Below are 22,082 nucleotides of genomic sequence, written 5' to 3' on the forward strand. Positions count from 1 at the left end.
CCCCGCTCCCACCCCTCTTCGCCCGCCGCCTTCTAAGCTCCCACCGGGGCGATCGATGGACGCTGCAGAGAAATAGAAAGTGATACGGAAGTAGAAAATCAGAAGCATTCAGATGGGACGGACCTACAGACACCGAAGAGCACAGACCCCTGGTTTTTTCTAGAAAGCGCTGGACTTCTGCTGGACAGACACGCAGACAGACACACACAGACACCCGGAAATCCAAGTTTGGGGTTCTTCCATCCCACTTTCCCAAATGCCCAACAGCCGATCTGTTTACAACTTCGTTAAACTAGAGATCGGAAAAAAAGCGCCTGGAGGCGCTGGGGGAGCTCCAGGTCCCAGGCAGCACCCCCACACCCCCAGCTTCCCCCCCCCCCCCACCTATCACCCAACCTCCGCTTCTGCAGCCCCGAAGTGGGGAGCCCCCTACCTGGCCGGCCGGCTTGGCGCAGGGGCGGTGCTGAGTCGGAGGAGAGCCCGAGTGGCAATGCTGGAAATGCGGCAGGTCGCTTTTGCGGTACCCGGGCGGGCGGGAGCCGCGGCCGCCGCCGCAGTAGCATCCGAGAGGCGCCGGAGCCAACGCGCCGCCCTCGCTCCCGTGTCCTATGCCCCTTCCGTTGGACACCCGCTTTTCGGAGCCACTACGGGGAAATGTCCGTTCCCTAGCCCCATTCTCACCGGTTGTCGGCCACCTGGAGACGCCGTCCTCTCTCTGGTGCAGGGAGTTCCGGAGGACGCGAGGCGGAAAAGCAAAATGCCACCCTCTCCCGAGGCTCTGAAGCAAATGACGGTAAACGGCACTCTCGCCCCCTCCGAACACTTTGGGAGTCCTTGGTTCGATCCCAAAGGAGGAGGGCGAGCAAAAGCTGGGGTCTACATGGCTCTCAGGCGCCCTCCACTCCCCGCAGCCCCGTGTGAAGCTCGCCAGGGCTCCGCGGTGCGCCGGGAGCTGTTAAGAGCGCCGAGTGGGGCAGGATGCGAGCGGCGGCCGGTCCGCTCGGTCCATTTCTGGGCGCTGCAAGATCAGCAGAAACCTGAGAAAGCGCCTGGAATACGGAGCTGCGATTGGCCCACCCGGGCGTAGGTTGGGGAGGGCGGGGGAGGGCAGGAGCAAGGAGGTAGATGGAAAATATGAGGGGGTGGTTCCACAGAGGGGGGTTGCATTCAGTTCCCACTCTTGCCAGCACAGTTTTTTTTTTTCCTTCTGCCAGAAAAGCAGACCACCAGTTCTTCTTTCCTATATGGCCCACAGCCCCGCGCACGCCAGGTCCACGGCCGTGACCTTCCCCGGGAATTTCACGTTTCAAATGGTCAGGTCCGACGCAATGCAGGCGGCGGTGTTCCTGGCAAAACTCCTCGGAAGGGGTTGCGTTAGTGCAGTCCCACAATAATCCGCTTTGTTGGCCGCGTTCGGCGTGCCATCTCGCCCCCAATCCCTCCACCCCCACCCGCACCCGCACCCCCACCCCCGCCGCCGGGCGCTCTCGGCAGAGCCGACCCAGCTCCTCCCCGCCGTTCTCAGAGAGATGCGGACTTGAGGTAGAGCCCTGCAGTTGAGGACCTGGGTTTGTTTTACAGAGTGTTACTCCGAGGAGGTGATGTTGAGAGCGTGTCCCTCTTTGACCTACGACGGGAGTTGGAAGTTTTCTTAAGACCAGATCATTTTTAAATACGGATAATATGGGCAACCACCGAAGGCTTCATGGTTTTGTGCGGTTATCTGCCAACCTGGTGCTAATGGGGACTAATCTGAGAAGCAAGTCGCCTGCCCACCTCCCACCTCTGTTCCCCCTCCCGCAGCTTCTTTTCCCGGCCTGCTGCCTCCACAGGGCCACTTGCAAGGCTTGCAACTTCTTTGGGAAAGGGTCCGCACAGAGGCGCGGGGCAGCACCAGCCGGGGTGTGCGTGGTGCACCGAATGCAGCACCAGCAGTGCCCCCGGGGGCGCTGCGCCTCCGTTGGCGGCAGCGCGAAAGCCGGCAGCCAGCCGAGAGCCGGTACTTAGAAGGCGGCGAGTCTCCGAGGAGCTGCCGGAGCCCGGAGTCGCTGCTGATTGGTTCCGCCCGCCGCGTTGGACCACCCCTTCGCACGACCGCGGATCGCGTTGCCTCCTGCCGGTGCCACCCACCTCTTCAATCACAGCCGGTGGCTGCGAGCTCTCCACTCTCTTGTGGCTAGTGGAAAGCAGGGGCCTCGGCGGGGTTGCCCAGGCAGTGCCATAATCCTGGGTTAAGTCCCTCCCCCAGATTCAGACTCCAGCCTTCTTTTCAGCAAAATAAAAGTATTTGTTCTCCCCGCTCCTCCGGATCCCTACCCCAGCTTTTCCTGTAGGAACAAAGCTCTGCCCTTTTTCCACTTTCCACTTTCCACACACATATTCTATCCCACTAATTCTACCTTTCTGTACTACTGCTTTATTGCTAAATAAATAAAAGAAAAATGAAGAAACCATAAAGCTTTGCGCTACAATACTGTCAAGTCCCTTGTTTTTGTTGCTGCGACTGCTGTGATTGCAGCTGCTGCGGTTACAGCCCTATCAGAAATAACCTGCCGGACCTGATAAACATTTTCTGACCAGGTCCTGGCAATCCTGGCTTCCCTACTCTGCTCCTGTGCCTCCCCCCCCCCCCCCCCCACTTCCTTCTTTAAACACCACTGTCATCTCCCTAGACTCATGTGGATGTACTTGCCCTGCTTCAGCTTTTGGTAATGGCCTTACCAGCAGAGATTCACAGGCTGAGTGGGATCACAGGTGACTAAATGTGGGGTTTTATTAGGGTGCATAATAAGATCAGGAGATTTTCAACATCCCTAGCAGAAAGAAGTGTTTAGAGCAGGACTGGACCTCTAAGGAACTGGAAGAAAATTGTTAAGCTGGGAACTCATCATCATTCTTTAAAAAAAAAATAAATCTTTATTGTTCAGATTATTACAGCTGTTCCTCTTTTTTCTCCCCATAGCTCCCCTCCACCAGGTTCCCACCCCACTCCATGCCCTTACCGCCCCCCACCATTGTCCTCATCAATAGGTGTTCAATTTTTGTCCAGTCTCTTCCTGCATCCCCCAAACCCCCTTTCCCCTGAGAATTGTCAGTCCACTCCCTTTCTATGCCCCTGATTCTATTATATTCACCAGTTTATTCTGTTCATCATATTTTTATTCACTCGATTTTTAGATTCACTTGTTGATAGATATGTATTTGTTGTCACTTTGTTGTTCATAATTTTTATCTTTACCTTTTTCTTCTTCTTCCTCTTCTTAAAGAATACCCTTCAGCATTTCATATAATACTAGTTTGGTGGTGATAAACTCCTTTACCTTGTTCTTATCTGTGAAGCTCGTTATCCGTCCTTCAATTCTAAATGATAGCTTTGCTGGGTAGAGTAATCTTGGTTGTAGGTGCTTGCTATTCATCACTTTGAATATTTCTTGCCACTCCCGTCTGGCCTGCATAGTTTCTGTTGAGAAATCAGCTGACAATCGTATGGGTACTCCCTTGTAAGTAACTAACTGTTATTCTCTTGCTGCTTTTAATATTCTCTCTTTGTCTTTTTCCCTTGGCATTTTAATTATGATGTGTCTTGGTGTGGTCCGCTTTGGATTCCTTTTGTTTGGGGTTCTCTGTGCTTCCTGGACTTGTAAGTCTATTTCTTTCACCAGGTAGGGGAAGTTTTCTGTCATTATTTCTTCAAATAGGTTTTCAATATATTGCTCTCTCTCTTCTTCTGGCACCCCCATAATTCGGATGTTGGTACACTTGAAGTTGTCCCAGCGGCTCCTTACACTATCTTCATATTTTTGGATTCTTTTTCTTTTTGCTTTTCCAGTTGGGTGTCCTTTGCTTCTTTGTATTTCAAATCTTTGACTTGATTCTTGGGATTCTCTAGTCTGCTGTTGGATCTCTGTATATTATTCTTTATTTCAGTCAGTGTATGCTTAATTTCTAATTGGTCCTTTTTCATATCCTTGAGGGTCTCACTAAATTTCTCAGAGGTTTCTAGAAGATTCTTGAGTAACCTTATAACCGTGGTTTTGAACTCTATATCCCATAGTTTGCTTTCCTCCATTTCTTTCATTTGTGACATGTTTCTTTGTCTCTGCATTTTGGCTACTTCCCTGTGTTGATAGAGTGGCTTTGTGTGCTAGGTGTCCTATAGGGCCCGATGGCTCAGCCTCCCCAGTCACCTGAGGTGGACGCTCTTGGTGCACCCCTTTGTGGGCTGTGTGCACAGTCTTGTTGTAGTTAAGCCTTGATTGCTGTTGGTATCACTGGGCAGAATTGACCTCCAGACCAATTGGCTGTGAGGCCCAGTTGTGTCTACAATGGAAGAACTGCTGTGCTGGAAACACCCTTATGGGGCAGGACTTGCTTCAGTGGGGCTTTGGTGCTCAGGTGCTCACTGAGTCTGCCCCCTGAGTGTGTCTCTTATGGATCTGAAGAGTTGTAATCTGGTGTGGCCTCACTTTGACCACTGGATGCACTGGTTCTTGGATCTCCAAGGAGGTGCAAAGTCAACCCCTGCCTGAGGCCACCCAGCAGGAGTTACAGAGAGAACTGCAGATTCCTCCTCTTAGTTTGGGGTTTGGAAGTGCCCAGATGAGGCGCAGCTGTGAAGCAATGCAGGCTGCTGATGAGCCTTAGGCCTTCTTTTGGAATCTCTGGGGTTCTTTGACCCAGGTGCAGTTTGTTAGGTTAGGTTGCAAAAGGCCAGGCCATTCATATGCAAATGCATCTGTACACAGCTTGGGTGGGGCATGATCTCAGGGAATCACAGGGTGGTGCAAACAGCAATGGTTGCCCTTTGGCTCTGCCCTGATAGGTCCCTGGGTCTCTGTGTCCCGCAGCCTGGTGCAGGAACAATGAACGCAGCAACCATTTCTGAGAGAAAGATGCCCTCAAGTTCCTGCATGATGCCAGACAGTCCAGTTTCTCCCTGTATGAGTCTGGGTCCTCAGAGTCTCACCTGGTATCTCCCGATTGAAAAAGACCACAGCGTACCCAGTTGCCAGCCCGTTTCAGCGCCTGCCTCTGTACCTTCACTCTTCTGCACCTCTGCACCTTCTACCAGTCTAGATGCACTTTTCTCTTTCCTTCTTGTTGTAGAACTTCCCCTCAGCCAGCCTTCCGTGGTTCTGGATGATACCCGTTTTTTTCTTTTAGTTGTAGTTTTGATGTGGTTGTGCGAGACAGCAAGTTCAGGTGTTTACCTATGCCGCCATCTTGGTTCCTCCTCGGAACTCATCATTCTTAATACAAGCCCGCCATTGGTAAGGGTTGGAAGATATTTATTCATTCAACAAACATTTGCTCAGCCCCAACTATGTGTTAGACATATTGTAGCATTGGAGACACAGTAATAACTAAGGCACACTAAGTCTTAGACCTCACATAGATCATATTCTGGTGGGAGAAACAGTGAACAGATAAACTGCACATTATAATGTTAGGTAAAGAAAATTAAGAAAAGGGGATAGAGACTAACACAGGTTTACATGGCCAGGAAGGGCCTCTCTGTAGAGGTAATATTTCAATAAAGGACTTCAAGAAGAGAGAGAGCAAGGACTAGGAAGATCAGAAGGAAAGGTGTAAGAGCCAATGCAAAGGTCCTAAGGCAAGGGCAAGCTTAACATATTAGGGAGACAATGTAGCTAGAAAGGAGTGACAAGGAAGACTGTTGTGGAAGGTAGGTTGGAAAACTAGGCGGAGGGCAGATAGTACAGGGCATCTCAGGCCACTGTAAGAATATTTTATTTTATTCTGAGTGCAATGGAAGCTATTGGAGGACGTGGATCCATGAAGTAATATAATATGATTTACTGTTTGTAAAGATTATTCTGGCTATAGGAAATGAGGCATGAGGTTGGAGGTTATTAAGTAGCACAGGCAATAATGGCTTAAATAAGGAAGATAGTGATAGGCTTATGAGGAGGGATTGCATAGGATTACATTTTAAAAAATAGAGATGGCAGGCTTTTGGATGTGGGGCAAAGACATGTTTCAAGAATATCTCCTAGGTTTGTAGCCTTAATAACTAGGTAGATGGTAATGTCATTTACTGGAAGAGTGGATTGGATGGCCATAATGTGAGCAACCCAGAGTCTGGTATCTTGTGTATCTTAGTTATTACTGTATTGGGCAGTTGAGGCCCCTTCTTAGATTCTCTCTGCCTCTCCAATCTTCTTGCCTGTGGCCACTTGTACTGCCTCAGCTGCTGCTGAGACAGCCAACTCTGTGTGGGCACAGAGCTCTGCTTCCTGAGGTTGACCACACTGAGATGAGTGGAATCTGGATTCCTCAAGGCTGCAAAAATCCAGGAGAACAACACAGCCATATGGAGGCATTAACTCAATGGAGCAGTGGGAGCTTGCCCAGTAGGAGATACGAGATAAGTTGAAGCCTATAGATAAAGTCCTTCTCCCTTTATTCATTTCAGAGACAAGCAACCACATAGTCTAATGACAAGGCTGCATCTCTTTGTAGCTCATGAAGCAGTGGCAAGCTTGGTAACTCACCACTTTGTATTGCACACTATCCTTCTTTATCTCACTTTTCTCTTTTCTCTCAGTTCCCCAGGGATCACACCTGCCATCAAAGCGTAAATCCTGTCTCAGGTTGTTTTCTATGGAACCTGAGCTGAGGCAGAGGGAATCCAAACTTCAGTTTGAGACATGTTAAGTCTGAGCTATCTGTTAAAAATCCAAATGACACTGTTAATAGGAATTTGGGCATATTAGCCTAGAGTTCAGATGACTGGGTCAATGAGGGTTTCTCAGCCTTGACACTGTTGACATTTGGGCTGGATATGTTTTGGTTGTGGAGGGCATTTTTGTTTTGTTATCCTATGCATTTTAGGATTTCAACAGCATCCCTGGCCTCTACCCCTAGCTGACAATAGCACCTGTTCCCAGTTGTGACAACCAAACATGTCTTCAGACATTGCCAAATGTCTCTTGGGGGGTCAAAATCATCCCCATTGGGAGCTACTGGTATAGATGGTAGTTAAGCTAGGGTATTGAACCAGAGCACTTGGCATGAAGCTAGGAAGAGAAGAGGAAATGTCCAGAGATTGCACCTCAGGATATCCTAATTCTTAGAGGCCAATAAAAGGAGAAAGAGTCAGCAAGGAAGAGCAAGAAAGAGTGAGTAGGAGGCCGAGCAAACCAGGAGAGCAGGCATTTGCAAAAGCAAATGAGTATAGTGTTTTAAGAAGCAAAGAGAGATCCATTTTGTTGGATAGTACTAATAAGATAGGTAAAATGAGGAACTTAGAACTGACTATTGAATTTGGAATAATTGAGTTGAAAAGAGATGAAGAGAGAAGAACTGATGATAGTGGGTAAATAAACTCTTGGAGTTTTTGGGTCAATAGAGAAAGTAATAAATGGAGAAATAGCTGAAGAAAGATGAAGGGTGACAAGCCTTTTTTTTAAGATAAGAGCTATTACAATATGTATTATTGTGTACTGATGGGAATGATTCACTAGGAAAGGAAAAATTGTTGATGCAGTAGAAAAACTGGAGCAACATTGTTGAGAAGGCAAAAGGGGAATGGGATCTAAGATCCAAAAGAAGGGATTGGCCTTGAAAAGGCCAGTTAATCTACAGAAAGGGGGAGGGATGGAGAGAGAGAGAGAGAGAGAGAGAACAGTTCAGACACCAGTCGTTTAGTAGGTGTTTGTGGGAGTTTGTAGACATTCACTTATGCAACCAGAAGCAATTTTCTCAATAAAAAAGGAAGCAAAGTCACCAGCTGAAAGTAGGATGGGAAGAAGGTTTTGGAAGCTGGAGGGGAAAAAATGTTAAATAATCCAGGAGAATAGGAAAGTGAAAGGATTTAGGAAATGAAGCAGGATCACCTGGCAGTACCATCAGCTTACCTATGGTGATGGATGATGAATTTCAGTGACCAGGCCCTGAGTGTCTGAGATAAACTTGGAAGTGAGTCATGATAGAATTAGTTCTGATGATCATTTATGGTAAAATGTGAAACTCGTTCTAAAAATAGTCTTTGTTTTAGGATCTGTTTCTTAAGTGTTATGTAGCGATAAGGCAAGACATGGCATGAGAAGACGTGGTCTCACCAGGCAAAAATATATCCGTGTGGACTCACCTCAGATCCCGCTGAGGGCAGGGTCACAGACAGAGAAGTGGGAGTCTTACAAGCTATGAGGTATAATTGTAAAAGGTAATACAGAACCACAGGAGGCAGGGAGGAAAGTTCAGAAGTTCACCAAGGGTTTACAATGACAATGAGTAGTATGGATGGCTGCATCAGCCAGGGCTCCTCCTGTTGGCACTTACGACTGGGCTCCAGGTGTCTGTGAACCCTCTGAAGTTGTACACCCATTTTTGGCACATGTCGATAATCTTATTTCTGAGTTCATGAGTGAGTTATATCAAAATCTCAAAGGGAGGTTACACTGGAAGAGTTAAAAAGCCTACGATTTTAAATCAGAGATAAGTTCTAATTCAATCACTCTGATCTTGGACAAGTCACTCCATCATTTTACATTTTCATCTCCTTATTTGTAAAATGTAATATCAATATCACAGGCTGCTATGGTACTGATCTGTGGCTGGCATAGAGTTAAATTTCAATGAAATGTCAGATTTAATAAAAAGTGACCATTTCATTAGACAGATCTTTAAAAACATTCACCAAGGCAAAGCAGGCCCTACATACTCAAGAATCAGAGAAAAGAAAAAAAATGTCAGAATCATTAGAGCCAACTTTAGCATTCAATCACAGACGATTAACTAGTACTGGACTTTTCCTCTCACTCAAACCACCCAGGACACTGGGTAAAATACATAAGGCAACACTGGGTAACAGGCAGGGCAGAACTGAGATCTCTTAGAAAAGGGAAACAAATGAGGTGAGCTCTGTGATAGCCCTGGCTGTTTGCCTAGAGGTACTTTCCAGAGGCTATACAGGGAGATGGAACCCAAGCAGAACCCGGTGTTTTTGACTGAGTTAGGCGACAGAGACTTAAGTCTGGTGAGGCTGAGGTAGCTGAAAGTTATGGGGGAAAGTACTGAAGAGGAAGTAGTTACACTGAGGAAAAGCACCAGAAATTTGCATGGGGTCCCCTGGAGTCTGTTGCTGAACATTAAGTTGCACATGGGCATGTAGTAACACTCCAGGAGGCTGAGTTGATTTAATAGACAAAAAGAAGTCAATGCAACTCACTCTATTAGGGTAATCATAGGAGACTCTCATTAGATGCAGAAAAGCTATTTGATGTAAGTTAACATCCATCATGATCAAAACAAAACAAAGCTTTTAGAACAACTAGAAATAGAATTTCCTCAAACTGATAAAGGACAACTATAAACAAAAAACTATAGCAAATATAACACTTAATGGTAAAAAGGTTGAATACTTCCCTCTAAGATTGAAAACAAGACAATGATAGGCACTCTTGTCACTTCTATTCAATATTGTATCAAAGTCCTAGTCAGTGCAATAAAGTAATGAAAAGAAATAAAATACACACAGATTGGAGTGGAAGAGGTAAAACTGTTCTTCACATTCATAGACAGCATGGGTATGTATGTGTAAAATTCTAAAGATTCTACAAAACGGTTACTAAAAATATTAAATGAATTTAGTAAGACTGAAGGAAACAAGGTAAATATATTTAAAAAATCAATAGTAGCTCTAGCTAGCATTTACAAAAACATCAAAAAACATAAAATACTTACAGATTAATGTAACAAAATATGTCACTTATAAGATCTGTTCATGGGAAACTACAAAACATTGCTGGGAGAAATTAAAGAAGACCTAAATACATGGAAATATATACTATGATTACGGGTTGGAAGACTCAATATTGTTATGATGTCAATTTTCCCCAAACATAGCCTTAATCAAAATGCCAAAAGACTTGTTCACAAAAATTGCTTCTAAAATAAAGCTGGTTCTAAAACTTACATGAAAACACAAAGGTCCTAGCTGATTTGGCTTAATGAATAGAGCATCAGCCTGCGGACTGAAGGGTCCCAAGTTCAATTCCAATGAAGGGCACATGCTTGGGTTGTAGGCTTGATCCTCAGTAGAGGCCATACAGGAAGCAGCCAATCAAGGATCCTCTCTCAATAAACTATCTCTCTCTCCCTCTCCCTTCCTCTCTAAAATAAATAAAAAACATATCAAAAATCAAACACAAAAGATCTAGAATAAAAGAAGTTTAAAAAAGAATTATGTTGCAGGACTTACACTACCTCATTTTAAGACTGATGGTAAAGTTACAATAATCAACATTGGTGTAAAGAGACACATTTAGAAGATCCATAGAACAGAATATAGAGAGTCCAAAAATAGGCTCACACTTATATGGTCAACTGATTTTCAAAGAAGGTGCCAAGGTAGTTAAATGGAGAAAAGATAGTCCTCTGAACAAATGGAGCTGGGTCAACTGGACTCCTATAAACCTTCACTTTTATCTCACACTTACACAAAAATTACTCTAAGTGGATCGCAGACCTGAGTGGAAAAGCTAAAACTGTTTAACTTCTAAAGGAAAACAAAAAATAAAATTTTTATACATCCTATATAATAAAAGCCTAGTGCGCAAATTGTCCCCTTGGGAGGTCTTTTGGGAGTTTGACCGCTTGACCGCTCGCTATGATGTGTGCTGACCACCAAGGGACAGCACGGAACAAGGCGGGTGTCGGTGACACGGCTCTGGCAGCAGGCGGCAGTGGAGGCACTGCCAGTCCCAATGGGCCCTGCCGAGAATTGGGACCCCGGCGGGCGGGATGGTGGAGCAGCTGAGTGGGCGGCGCCAGGCCAAGGCAGGTGCGAATGGGAGCTCAATTGCCCACCGATCACCTTGCAGACAGTGACCAGTGGCAGTGGCGGGGGACAGGGCTGCCGCCTGGCTCCCAGGCACTGAGGGAGCCCGGCAGGGGACCTGACCCTGACCGAATGCCCACAGGTGGGATGGTGGAGCAGGTGAGGGGGTGGCACCAGGCCAAGGTGGGGTGCCAGGCGGGGCTGCAGAGCTGCGAGGCTGGGGGTGTGAGCTAGGGCCCAATCTCCACAGGCCACCCCGAGGGACCCCACCCATGCACAAATTTCGTGCACCGGGTCTCTAGTCTATATATATCAAAAGCCAGTGACTGGAACACCGGAACAACTGGAATGACCAGTCGCTATGACGCCCACTGCAGTCGGCCTACTGGCCCAATAGGGGGTGGGGCCAGCGGGCCAACTGCCCATGGCCTTTCCTTCTGGCTGGCCCAGCCCCCAATTGCCCCCCCACCCCACCCCAATAGGGGGCAGGACTGCCCATGGCCCTTCCCCCTGGCCAACCCTGCCCCTCATTAACACCCCACCCCAATTGGGGGCAGGGCTGTCTGGCAAACCACCCGCGGCCCCTCCCCCAGCTGGCCCTGCTCCCCCATAGGCCTTGATCACCGGGCAGGCTGAGGGATTCCACCTGTGCATGAATTCGTGCACTGGGCCTCTAGTTCTAGAATAAGCAAACACAGATCAGTGGTTTCCTGGCACCAGGGATGAGGGGATTGACTGCAAAGTGGTATGGGAAACTTCTAGGGTTATGGGAATGTTCTATATCTTGATTTTGGTGGTGGTTACATGAGTGTATTGTCAAAACTCAGAGACCCGTACACTTAAAATGGGTACATTTTATTGCATGTAAATTATACCGAAGTAAAATTCATTTTAAAAATGCCTTATCATCAAATAGATAATATTAGTGTATATTGAGCTGACAAATGAAAAGTTCAGAAACAGTATTTTTCAAGACCTTAACCTATGAAGGTTTCTTAAATGGCTCTGAGTTGTCCTTGAAAAGAGGAGTATATGTCCTATGAAGGATGAGTGGAATATATTCTGCCTAACTAACACTGTTTAGGTAGGTTCACAACTTGGAGAAGAAAACTATGACCTTTGCAAATTCACTAAAAAAACAATTATTGAGTACCTACTGTGCCTCAATCTCTTTTTTCCCTAGCATAACTCCCTTAAATCTTAGCCATGTGCATGAAGAAAAGCCCACTATTCCAGAGTTTCTCATCAAGAATGTATCTGCTGACAATGGAATACTATGCTGCTGTAAATAAGAAGGATCTCTTACGTAACTTTTGCACCAGCATGGATAGAACTGGAGAACATTTTGCTAAGCGAAATAAGCTAGTCAGAGAAAGACAAGTATCACATGATATCACTTATTTGTGGAATCTAATAAACAAAATAAATTGATCAACAAAGTAAGTCCAGAAGCATGGGTGCATGGAAGAGACTGACATACCTCAGAGGAGACACGGGGGCCAGGAGGACAGAGAGAGATTAACCAAAGAACTTATATACTTACTAGGGGTCTGGTGCACAAAATTCATACACGGGTAGGGTCCCTAGGCCTGGCCGGTTGCTGGCCGGGGCCTTCCTTCATTCTGTGCTGCCCCCTTGTGGTCAGCACACATCATAGCAAGCGGTAGAACTCCTGAGGGGACAATTTGCATAATAGCATTTTATTATATAGGATATGCATAACCCATGGACACAGACAATAGTGTGATGAAGGCCTGGGATGGAGTAGGGGCTGGGCGGAGGGGGGCAAAAGGGGTGGGAATGGGGGACATCTGTAATTCTGTTAAATATATATATATATATATATATATATATATATATATATATATATATATATATATATTTTTTAAAGTGTGTTTGTGCCCCAATTCTAGCCAAGGAGATGCTAGGAGAAGTCTGCTGGAGGGCTTCAGGGAATGACTTCCTCTAAATGTCATGTCTGGATGAGTCATTGGTATGTCCTTCCTGTTACTAGCCCAAATGATTAAGCCATAATTGAAAATGTCATAGCAGAAAGAGAAAAAAAAATCTGGTGACTTCATTGAGCCGCTGATCAATCAGCCATGGAGCTTTCCTACCATGGAACATCCATTATAAACTTCAATAATTTTCTCATTGTTAAGTTGGAGTAGAGCTTGCTCATTAAATTTCAGTAAAGGATTTCTCATAAAGGATTATAAACAGACTTGCAAAATATTTGGAAAAATTAGTTAGATGTAGATGTAGGGGCTCGTGTCAATTAGAACTCTTTCTGATTATTGAAGTAGAAACTTGGCACAAAACGACTTACACAAAACAGGGGAATTTACTGGATTAGAAAACTGAGCACTCGGGAAATAGATCTGGAGATTCAGGAAGGGCTTTATCCAGCACTCAAGGTTGATGACCAGAACCTATTTCTCCTCCGTTTCTCCATTTCCCTTCCTAGTCTACTCCCAAGCAGGCCTCTTTGTGTTCCCCAAAACTCCAGAGGCTAAATGACTCATGTCTCATAGGAAATAAGTCCAGTTCTCTGATGGTTCAAGTAAGAGTTCTGGAATTGGATCTTAGGGACCCTGTTTGGTCTGATGTGTGTTATGTATCCATCTTTGAGCCAATGCCTGAAGCCAGGATGACTGGATTAAATAAAATCAGGGCCCTTTTCTGGAGATGGAACCTCACCCAAACTTTGTGGTGGTAAAAAGAATAAGCTAGAACAGCGGTTGACAGAGTTAAGAATGGCCCCTCTTGTTTGGGCATCTTAGAGAGAAATGCACAAAGAGAAGGGAGCATTTCAGAATGGTCAGTTAAGATAAGCAAGGTAGTGACCAGCTGGTCATTGATTGTCTTGAAAACAGAAATATTTAAATAGGATAGTAGGAACAGATGCCAAACTGTAATAGTCAAGGAATGAATGGAGTGAGTGTGATGTTAGGGCAAATGGATTTTCTTCGAAGAATCTTGGGACTAGAGGGCAGCAGAGAGATAGAGGTAATAGCTAGAGAAGACTTTGAGGTCCAGGGTACTTTTTTTTCTTAAATATAAGAGAGATTTGAGCATGAAATGCTAAAGATAAGTGAAAGAAGATTAAAGATATAGGCCAGAAATGGGGTATTAATGAAGCAAATATCCTAGGAATAATGACTAGAGGGATGCAAAGTACAGTAGAATAATTAATCTTAACGAGGAGTAAGGGACTTTTTTAAAACTGTGATAGAATGGAAAGAGTGAAGAACTGATGGGAATGCATAACTCCATCTGTAACGGGAATAAACTTAGGACACTGAAAGAGATATCATCTGAAAGTTGCAATTTCTGAGCGAAGTGCAAGATGTTACTTACTGATGGACATATGAAAGGAGACATAAAAAGTCTAAGATAGTCCTGAGAAAAAATAGAAGAGAGTGAATTAGCAAAATATATGGTACTTTGCCATTGTTTTTTTTATATATATATTTTTTATTGATTTTTTTACAGAGAGGAAGGGAGAGGGATAGAGAGTTAGATACATTGGTGAGAGAGAAACATCGATCAGCTGCCTCCTGCATACTCCCTACTGGGTATGTGCCCGCAACCAAGGTACATGCCCTTGACCAGAATCAAACCTGGGACTCTTAAGTCTGCAGGCCGATGCTCTATCCACTGAGCCAAACCGGTTTGGCAGTACCTTGTCATTCTGTCCCATTTCATGTAGAAGTTGTGTAATCTTTAACCATAAAGACCCAATCTTGCTCATAGTCAATCATTTACAATCAGAATCCAATGATTGGTATAATATATTTCTTTACTGTTGCCCATTAGACGACCTTCTTATTAGTCAGGCTCCACCGCAGATGGAAATTCAGAAATCCTTTCACCCTGGTCATCCTTTTTCTTCCTTGTTTATTCCTCTGCCCTCCTTTCAGGGTCCCAGCTCCAACCTGCCTTATTTTTATGGCGACTAGAGAAACCCATTCTGTCCCTGGAGAGATGCCGCATGCTTATACCTTCCTAGCAGGGTAGTGGTGGAGGCTTCAGAACAGATCACCCAAAGAAAAGCCAACTTCTCTCTTGCTAATGTTGATTACCTTTCATAGTAACCCAGATGTGCTATTTTGGAAAAGGCCCATGTCGACCAGAGAGAAAAATCGGAAGAATGAAGAGATAAAAAGGGCATGCATAGAAGGATCACAAGAAAGCATCAAAGGCCCAGTTGAGATCATAAATCATCAATTTAAAAAGATACCAATTGTGTGTTTGTGTGATTTTTCTCTGAAAAGTTTTAGCACCTTAGATGTTGAATTGAAAAAAATGATTGGCAATATTGGTTTTTAAAAAGTTGTTCAAATGATGTGTTTGTCTACTAGTATAAGGTATGAATAGATTAGAACATCTGAACACAGATTATAATTTCTTTTTTAAAAAATCTTTATTTTTCAGATTATTACAAATGTTCCTCTTTTTTCCCCCCCATAGCTCCCCTCCACCTGGTTCCCACCCCACTCCAGGCCTTCCTCCCCCGCTGGCCCCACTGACCTCGTCCATAGGTGTAAGCTCTTTGTCTAAGATTATAATTTCTAACCCAAAATACATAAACTGGGAATGTTTACAGATGTAAACATTCTGTAATAAAAGTATATTGCCTGATGGCATGGAGCTTTGAGGCCTCTATTGCTTAATTTTCTCCATGTTGCAGCAGACCCAGAAATGCTTTCAGAGGTAATTTTCTTCCTGCTCTACATATTCCCTTAATCCAGTCATTTACCAAATCTCAGTCACAGGAAACAATATTGATAGAAAGACCTACCATACAGACATTTTTCTGGAGCTGCACTGTTCAATACAATAACCACTAGCCACATACAGCTATTTACTGGTACATTTAAATGAATTAAAATAATAGTTAAACTTCAGCTCCTCCATCCACATGTTAACTGTTTAGTAGTCACATGTGGGTGGTGATTACCACATGGGACAGAGCAGGTATAAATTATCATCATTGCAGGAAGTTCTAGTGGGCAACACTGCTTTAGAGCTTCTTCCCATGGGTCAATCCAGGCCCTCTGTGAGCTCCATACAGGGGCAACATGGATTGGGTCTCTCAGATACTTGTTTTTACGCCTTTAGCTTGAAATGAGGAACATATCAGAAAAAGTTCTATAAATTCATGGTGTAACGATTAGAATTTTGTGGAAGATATCATCCATCATGTTATACAGCATCTTTTTTATAAGGGTCCCTGGAAGAAATCTTTTTTATTGAATTTATTGGGGTGACATTCTATATAATAAAAGCCTAATATGCTAAGTGTCCGGTCATCCATTCAACCAATCAAAGCATAATATGCTAATGATATGCTAAGGCTGCTCACTATGACGTGCACTGACCACCAGGGAGCAGACGCTCCGACCAGTAGGTTAGTTTGCTGCTGGGGTCCAGCTAATCGGGACTGAGAAAGATGGGCCTGACATGCCCTGGAGCCCTCCTGCAGTCCTTCCCTGGCTGGCCAACCTCCCATGCCCCTCCCTGGCCCTGATTGTCACCACTGGGCTCCCTCGGCCTGGCCTGCACCCTCTCATAATCCGGGACATCCTTGGGGGATGTTGAAAAGCCGGTTTGGGCTCAATCCCACAGGCCAGGCCGAGGGATCTCACAGGTGCACAAATTTATGCACTGGGCCTCTAATCCTATCTAATAAAAGAGTAATATGCAAATTAACCATCACTCTGCTACATCCACAAGCCATGCCCACCAGCCAATCAGGAGCAAGTATGCAAATTAACCCAACCAAAATGGCTGTGGCCACGGAGAGAGCAGGAGGGAGGCTTGGGTTTCCCAGGAGATGGAGGAAGCCAAGCTTTCTGCACACCCTGGCCGGCCCAGGCCTCCACTTAAGGCTACAAAGTTTCAATTATAGAAGATAAATAAATCCCAACAAAAATGGCGGCAGCCACAGAGCTGGAGAGAGCAGGAGGCTAGGGTTGCCCCCGGTGATGGAGGAAGCCAAGCTTTTGCAGTCCTGGCTTGCTTTGGCCTCCGCTTAAGGCTACAAAGTTTCAACTATACAAGATAAATAAATCCCAACAAAAATGGCTGCTGCCACGGAGCGAGCAGAAGGCTTGGCTCCGCTCCAGGCTACAAAGTTTCAATTGTAGAAGATAAATAAATCCCAGATACCAGGGCCTCCACTTGGGTCACTGGGGGGCGTGGCTGGCCTACAAACCACCACAGGCCCCTTGCCCAGGCCACCCCACGCCCCAAGGGAACCCCACCCTGATCTAGGACACCCTTCAGGGCAAACCAGCCAGCCCCCACCCATGCACCAGGCCTCTATCCTATATAATAAAAGAGTAATATGCAAATTGACCATCACTCCAACACACAAGATGGCTGCCCCCAGGTGGTCAAAGATCCTGGCCCCATGTGGGCACAAGATGGTCACCACAAGATGGCCAGCAGGGGAAGGCAGTTGGGAGGGACCAGGCCGGCAAGGGAGGGCAGTTGTGGGCGATCAAGCCAGCAGGGGAGGGCAGTTGGGAGGGACCAGGCCTGCAAGGGAGGGCAGTTGGGGGCCATCAAGCCTGCAGGGGAGGGCAGTTAGGGGTGACCAGGCTGGCAGAGGAGGGAAGTTGGGGGTAAACAGGCTGGCAGGGGAGCAGTTAGACATCAATCAGGCTGGCAGGGAGTGGTTAGGGACAATCAGGAAGGCAGGCAGGCGAGCGGTTGGCAGCCAGCAGTCCTGGATTGTGAGAGGGCAGTCAGACATCCCTCGAGGGGTCCCAGATTGGAGAAGGTGCAGGCTGAGCTGAGGGACACCCCCCTCCGTGCACGAATTTCGTGCACCGGGCCTCTAGTTGGTTAATAAAATTATATAGGTTTCAGGTATACAATTCCATAATACATCATCTGTTTATTGCATTGTGTGTTTGCCAAAATCTTAATGTCAGCTTCAGGGCAAACTGTGGTTCTCATAAACGGGATTGTTTTTATCACCCAGTTAATGCAACTCTTAAAGCTGATTCTTTTGCTTTATTGTCTTTAGACAAACTTAGAGTCACATTTGCAATCTTCCTCCAGCTACCATGCATGTGTGTGTGTGTGTGTGTGTGAGTGTGTGTGTGTGTGTGTGTGTGTGTGTGTGTGTGTGTTTCTTGCCTTCATTTTCCTTCTCAATTTATTTTATACTTTGGAGTTTAATGTATTTTTTAAACTACCTAAATCCTTCCTGTCATGGAAATAAAATATAAGTAAATAGAGCCATTATATGCCCACATATACATTTGTGCTTCATCCACAACTCATATATGTGCCCTTGGGATGAGAACTCTACTAAAAACACACTGTCTTAAACATCGTCCCTTTGGTACTCTAATTCATCACTTCGAGTATCTTTCTAAGCCACTCCAGTACAGTACCCTAAATGATTACTTTGCTGTACATAGCAGATTAGTCATAACTGAGGTTTCAGAGTCATGTGACAGGTATGCAAACCTATACTAAAGTATAAAGCTTCCAAAGGCTTATCCTATTTGATATGTAACTGCTGCTGGCAGTAATGGCAGAGTAAAGGCCTGGCCTGAATTGTGGCAACTGGAATGGTTATCAGTGTGTAACTGCAGTGTATTTTTATGAATATTTATACAGTATATATATTTTTTTATTTAATTTTTATGGCAGTCAATTTTTTATTGAATTTGTTGGAGTAACATTGGTTAATAAAGTTATACAAGTTTCAGGTATACAATTCTACAAGACATCATCTGCATATTGTACTGTGTGTTCACTACCCCAAGTCAAGTCTCCTATCACCATTTATCCCCCTTTACTCTCTTCTACCTCTCCCCACCCCCACTTCCCTCTGTCAATCACCATACTGTTATCTGTGTCCATGAGTCTTTCTTTCTCTTTGCTTAATCCCTTCACCCTTCTCACCTCCTCCTCCCCTTTGACAGTTGTCACTCTATTCTCTGTATCCATGAGTTTGTCTCCACCTAGTTTATTTTGTTCATTATATTCCACATAAAAGTGAAATCATATGGGACTTGTCTTTCTCTGACTGCCTCATTTCACTTAGCATAGTCCTCTCCAGATCCATCCATGCTGTCACAAAAGATAAGATAAGGTAAGATTTCCTCTGGTTTTATGGCTGAGTAGTATTCCATTGTGTGATGTACCACAGCTTTTTTATTCATTCATCTACTAATGAGCACTTGAGCTGCTTTCAAATCTTGGCTATTGTAAATATGCTGCAATGAACATCGTGGTGCATAGATTTTTTTGAATTAGTGCCTTGGGTTCTTTGAATGTATTCCCACAAGTGGAATTGCTGGGTCATAAGGCAGTCCCATTTTTAATATTTTGGGGAAACTCCATACTGCTTTCCCCAGTGGCTGCACCATTCTGCATTCCCTCCAACAGTGCACAAGAGTTCCCTTTTCTCCACATCCTTTCCAATGTCTGTTGTTGGTTGATTTATTGATGGTAGCCATTCTGACAGGTATGAGGTGATATTTCATTGTGGTTTTAATTTGCCTTCAGTATGTATATCTTTAACTCCCCATCATATAGGAGCAAATGATGTTGCTGTGACTTCATACAGAGGAACCTTATGTCATGTTTCTCTGACCTATTTCACTGATTATGTGACATACATTTTACTCACCCACTATTCTAAGCCACAAATAAATTATCTGCAGAGAGCTAGGAATGATGTAGAAGAACTGAATTCAGAATTTCCACACCAATTTTGTCCCCTCTCACAAGAAAAAAAAAATCTGGATGTTTCTTCCTTTTATTCTCCATATCTAACTTACAGTACTGAATACTTATGAGGCACATGTCTTTTTATTGCAGAAAGGGCCAAAAAAATGCATTGTCCATACCATTAATTAATGTATAATCTTCTTTGTTGAGGGGAAAAGACTCAACTGAATGAAAAATAACAGCTCCCAAAGGCAGTCCAGTGAGCAGTGCAATTTCACATGTTCCAGCAGGTGTTCGGGAAATACAGGTGTGGACCAGGGCAGCCAGCCAATGGCTTTGCAGGAGCTTGATCTTTGAAGGATCCGCAGAGGGGAAAAGAAGGGTGCTATTTAAGAGGGAGGGAAGGCAACAGCAAAGATGCAAACGTGGGAACACACAGACCTTTCATGGGACAATGAGCAGGTTAGTCTGGCAGAAGCACACTCAAGTGCAGATGCAGAGGAGCAGTGGAATGAGCAGATTGGCAGGAGGGAAAGGGGATGCCAGGGAAGGCTTGCACATGTAATAATTCACCCTTGAACAACCAAATGTCATCAATACCAATTGGGCTGGGTTGTGTTTTTCTTTTTGTTTTGTTTTGTTTTTGCCTCTGAAGGAAAAATAAAAGCCAATTTGCAGCCAGTTTTCTGTGCTGTAATAAAAGAAAGTAGGTTCATGATGTCAATTATTGTTCAACACATGGTAATGAACTATTTTAAATCTTTATCTTTGTACCATACTTTATACTTTTCAAAGCTCTTGTGCATAATTTTTAATCCTCAGACAAACACTTGGAAGTAGGGGAAGCAATCATTTATCATAATACTAGAAGCCCGGTGCACGAAATTCATGCATAGTGGGGGGGCCTCAGACTGGCCTGAGCCCTTCGCAGTCCAGGAGTCCTTGAGGGATGCCCTACTGATGGCTTAGGCCTGCTCCCGGGGCAGTCAGACATCCTTAGCGCTGCTGTGGAGGCAGGAGAGGCTCCTGCCACTGCCGCTGCACTCGCCAGCCATGAGCCTGGCTTCTGGCTGAGCGACTCTCCCCCTGTGGGAGCACACTGACCACCAGGGGGCAGCTCCTGCATTGAGCGTCTGCCCCCTGGTGGTCAGTACGCATCATAGGTACCAGTTGTTCCGCAGTTCTGTCAATTTGCATATTAGCCTTTTATTATATAGGATGATAAGGACACTAAATAGGAAGAGTTGATAGAGCCTTGACTCATCCATTTCACATGGGCCATGGTGGGCCAAGGTGGACACGGGCCCTTGGCTCCACGTTTAACTCTTTCCCCTTACACCACACTGCCTTCCATTGCTGCTATCTCCCTTTCATACATGTGGAGCTTAGAGTCTATTGTCACTGACTTTGGGATTTTCTCTTTAAATACCTCATTCTCTAAGAAACACCTTAATTACAGCAGGAGAGAATGTTGTGAGGGAAATACATGATAATTAAGAAAGACTGGTCTTCTGTCTTCTGGGTTGTTCAGGTTTAGGAGATATGCCTCATTATTTAGACTGGTTTGGATTCTCTCCTGCCTGAAGACAAATGGGTGAACTGCTTCACATCCTTGGGGCTTTGTGAGCTGCAATGATTCTGTGGTTCTTTCCTCTAAGAGTTGGCTTGGATGACATTGTCAGGAATCCAAATCTCTTATTTAAAGTGCAGCAGAAAGAAATGCAGCTGGAGGTAAGCAACGTGCATATGTAGGATAACAATGTAAATATTTTATAGACTGCAGCACAACAGAATTAAATACTTTTGCTTGGATAAGTAAATCCCATCTTCAAAGCCACTGCAAAGAAACTTATGTATTGAACACAATAAATTTGCAAATAACTGAGCACATTGTGGTGTTCACATAACTCTGCATTTCTCCAAAATCTTAGCACCTTCTCGGGACTGTTGGGAGCAGCCTTGCCTATTGTTTTCCAGACGGAGTCTTTTTCTCTTGGTAGCCTGATAGATTATGCAACTCACTTATTTCAGATACCAACTAATTGAGTTATAGGTGTTTGTCCAGCTACTTACCCAACTCAGAGCAATGACCCATTTGACTGTGACCTAGTTCCTAAAGTGCCCTCATTAACACTCTCCATTTGACCAATGCCAGTGTCCCTTAGAGTTCATTTTCCAGCCCTCACTGTAGACTTTGACCCATGGTGCTCTCAGATCTCAGATGTCACAAGAGACCAGAAACTAGTGGGAAATTAAGACAGACCACTCTGCATTCATTATCACCACTCCTTAATATAATACTGGAAGTCCTAGCCAGAGCAATCAGGCAAGATATAAATACATGCATGCATACATACATAACATCTAAATCAGAAAGGAAGAAGTAAAATTGTCTCTATTTGTAGGTGACATAATTTTATAGGGGTAGGGCAAAAGTAGATTTACAATTGTGAGTACACAAAACAGAGTTTATTTTTGTATTAATATTTATTAATTACTAGAGACCCAGTGCACGAAATTCATGCATGGGGCGGGAGGGGTGTCCCTCAGCCCAGCCTGCACCCTCTCCAATCTGGGA

This window comes from Cnephaeus nilssonii (genome assembly GCF_951640355.1).
Source record: "Cnephaeus nilssonii genome assembly, chromosome: 6".
Taxonomy (NCBI): Eukaryota; Metazoa; Chordata; class Mammalia; order Chiroptera; family Vespertilionidae; genus Cnephaeus; species Cnephaeus nilssonii.